Source organism: Alosa pseudoharengus, unplaced genomic scaffold (genome assembly GCF_046254945.1).
Source record: "Alosa pseudoharengus isolate Yale_2024_CS ecotype anadromous, Long Island Sound unplaced genomic scaffold, YU_APseudo_1.1 YU_APseudo_1.1_scf_24, whole genome shotgun sequence".
In the NCBI taxonomy this organism is placed as follows: Eukaryota; Metazoa; Chordata; class Actinopteri; order Clupeiformes; family Clupeidae; genus Alosa; species Alosa pseudoharengus.
The window spans coordinates 14,347,922-14,351,729 of NW_027468689.1; the positions used below are offsets into that span (position 1 = coordinate 14,347,922).

Sequence of the window (3,808 nt, forward strand, 5' to 3'; positions counted from 1 at the left end):
CCACAGCGCCGCCACACGGCCATATCTTTAGGCCTACTACCCACGCAAATTACAATGGAAATACACCACTTATTTTTTCATTGACATAAGGCTAAAAATATGATGAACACTGGCATTTCTCTTTCAGATACCATATTATTGAACTAGTAGAAGAAAGAGGTAGCTTGTTAATATAAGGAGTGCCGACTTGTCCATCCGATCCAAACAAGTAAACCTGAGGAAAGGAGGGTATAAAGTGTGTGAGGCTAACTTTGAATGGTATGGTTTTATTTGAAATTCACATTTTCAACAAATCCCACAATTTAACACCTGCATACATAGCCACATTCTGCAGTCTACCCACAAGGAAAAGAATAGCACAACTGCCCTAAACCCCCTCCATCAACTGCCAGTAGATGTGTCCTGCATTGAGTGGTAGTTAAGCATTTACAAAACTAAATACTGTTATTGTCTTTGAATTAACTAACATCCTGAATGGAGTGTAGGAAAGCAGGATCTCTTCGTTTGGTTGGATGAAGGTTGAAGTCATATGGCCAGCATTTACAGCACCTAAAACAGAGACAACACCACGCAAAGTAAAAAAAAAAAAAAAACATCATGAATTACAATTATGTTCTTATGTTCTTGAAATTAAGTTACTATACCTGCACATTGCTTTGCTTAATATGATCCTTCATACTCTAAATGCTGTGATAACACAATAGGACTGAAGACTATGATACAGCTGGAGAGGCTGCCAAGTTAGGCAAATACTACGACTGACTTCTTTGAGGCCATGAACAGGCTTTTTGATGTCTTAAATTCACGGTATAAATGTCCATTCAAATCCCCTACTCCAGTTTTAGCATCAGTCAAATTGTGATTACAGCACTTGATTACAAACACAAACACTTACTTCTCAGGCGCATCTCTGACCCCAATCCATGGCGTCGTCCTATAGGACCACAAAGCAGACATCAGATCCACCATCTTACGGAGAGCCTTCAGTGGATTGAGTCTTGGACCTTCAGGTTGCTAGAGAACAATACATAAAGTGCAGCAATCATTCTCAGTGTGTTAACTAATGTTGAATAATAGATCTTTTTTTCCATACAGAGGGAAGTTTAAATCTAGTTACAGAGTTTCATAGTGACAGGCTGTTGGTCGAAACATGTTGGCCAATGCAGCCAAAAAGGCTTTTCCTTTGGCACTTGTAGAATTAGTTTCAACTTTATTTTGGTAGTGTTTCATGAAGTCTTCAGGTCTGATTGTTAGTAGCCTATATGAAATTATATTTGATATGTTTAACTTTGAAAGTCTGTAACTTGTATAGGGCAATTCCACGCAAAACTGTCACATCCATAATGCCAACTAAATACCATGGCATTGTGTTGGTGTTATGGATGTTACAGTTTTGCGTGGAATTGCCCTATACATTTGAATGGCCACAAGAGCGGACAGTTACAGAACACAGTACATAGCATTGACTTATCCTCTGAATAACACAGGCTCAAGTTCATTCCTCCCTGTCATCGCGGGTTCATCCTCACCATCCATAGCGTCCTTCTGCTCGTCCAACAACTGGGGAGAATTAGCAAACATGACGTTCATTTTAGTGCTGCTTGATAAGGGTCTGTGCAAGACCATCCGAGAAAAACTACTCACAACTGATGTAACGTTATTCAACACAATCGTTGAGCGCCACCCTGACTACACATTTGCCATCAGAGACAAACTGAATGTGCAGGATCGGGGCAGAGATCAGTAGAGAAAATCGTCGCGTCATCGAGGACAGACAGAGAATATGGCGTAAAACTAAATGTTTCACTAGCTGCTACGCTAGGCTGATAATAAAATTCAGTGCACTAACAACTGTGTACATACGGTAGCTACTCATTTTTTACTAGCAACTAAACACATTTCAAAACTGCTAAATCAATGTCGCTTGCAGTAGATCTGATCCACAAGCTATAGTGATGCCGATTTAGGTAGAGCAAATATCAGGTTCGTAAATTATCTTTGTAGCCTAACTACCAAATTAATCTGGTAGCTAGTGCCTCAGCTAGCTCTGCTATCGGTATCAGATGGTTAGCTAACGTCAACTAACGTTACTCCTCAATGAGCTAACATTCATGACGGCGACACGAGATAATAATAATGTTATTACCTAAACTCCGCAGACATTTTACTACATAGATAACTCGTTACACTGACACAGACTAATCACAAATACCTTGCCACATTTCAAACTGCCACTTACCTGGAAATCAGACCGCATCTTGCCACGACGATGTACCAAATTCAGTCACCCAGGCCAGCTCCAGTTGGTCACAGCAAGAGAGAGAACTATTTGACGTTTTCATCAACGAGGTAGCGTCAGCGCATTCTGACCACGCCTTTTTAGGAGGCAGGAACTGTGTACAATTCCATTCCATTGTAGAAGCCTGTGCTGCTTTATCTTTGTATATTAAGGATCTTTGCTTTAAGCATACAAACCCTATTAAGACTACACATCCTGTTCCTCTGCCAAAAACTGTTTCAAAATAAAAGTCCTCACTACAATATTTCACTGTTAAACAATTTTAAACTACTGAACTTTTTAACTGTTCAGCCATTGTAACTGTTACTTACGGTGGCCCTGACGGCTCAGCGAAATACAAACGCTACAACACTTGCAAGTAAGTGTTCACAACACGACCCTGACGGCTCGGCGAAATACAAACGCTACAACAATTGCAAGTGTCCACAACACTTGCAAGTAAGTGTTCGCAACACTTGCAAATAAGTGTTCACAACGGATATGAACCCACAACGGAAGTGAGCAGTTGTAGCTGAGATTACACGAAAGAACGTCACAGCTCATCGGCCTTGTTAACTTGTCAATAGTAGGCTACTGTAAATGCACCAGGAACAAAGTGTACAGTGCCGCCGCAACCACGCGCATCTCGCACTGTGCGCACGGCACCAAGGGACAGAAGGGGCACCACAATTTAGCCAGAGAAGCTTTACTGCAAACTGCTTTTCACTCTTCTTAGAGAACGATTACAATGTCAAAATGCATCTTACATAAGGATGATACTGTTTGGGTCCTCTCAGTCTCTCTATTATGCAGCAGATCTAACTTGAACATTATGCTACTCGTTTTAATTGGGAACGAGAGGGAGAGAGGGTGGACGTATCCAGCTGGCTTGTGATCATTGGTAATTGATTTCACCTTTTTAATATAAGAAACGTTAAAAGGAAATCATGAGACCAACAAAAACAACGCGAGGAGATTGCGGAATTATCAGGTTCACACTATGCTACTGACCATTTACAATGACATAGGCACTTTGACATAGGCTGCACGCACTGTGATTTGGACTGATAGAATATGAAGAGTGGTCAATTGCCTTTGTGTAATGGAATTGGTGAGTCTTGAAGTCTTCAATAATCCGTTTCCCTTAAACTAAGCATTTACATGAAGCACATGATAACTATGCCAATTGAAACACTTTCCACTTAGATAGCTAGGTGGCTACCAGGATCATAATTCACTTTTAATTGCAAACAGAAAATATCTAGCTAGCATCATTACATGCTTCTATTTCCACAGGAATGAAGGTTGTTTACACCAACCATTGTGCTATAGGCCTAAATGTGGCACAAACAATGTTAGTTTGTGGAATGACCATAGGCTATATTTGAATGGAGCTGGCAAAATATTATGAATACTGTATAGTGTAGACAATGCTCTTAAAGTGACAGTACACCATTTGTAAATTACTTTTTTTTTTTTTTTTTTTTTGGGGGGGGGGTCCCGCATTTGAAGTGAAGTGTCCCTCATTTG

General features: G+C 40.4%; 1 long non-coding RNA gene across 1 annotated transcript; it reads right to left on the reverse strand.

Moving 5' to 3' along the window:
* Positions 1 to 246: 246 nt before the first annotated feature.
* Positions 247 to 2,321, reverse strand: LOC143141949 (uncharacterized). Its single transcript, XR_012990841.1, has 4 exons — positions 2,240 to 2,321; positions 1,530 to 1,560; positions 896 to 1,014; positions 247 to 549 (listed from the first exon to the last, which is right to left on the reverse strand). It is a non-coding gene; the product is annotated as an uncharacterized LOC143141949 (long non-coding RNA).
* Positions 2,322 to 3,808: the final 1,487 nt, after the last annotated feature.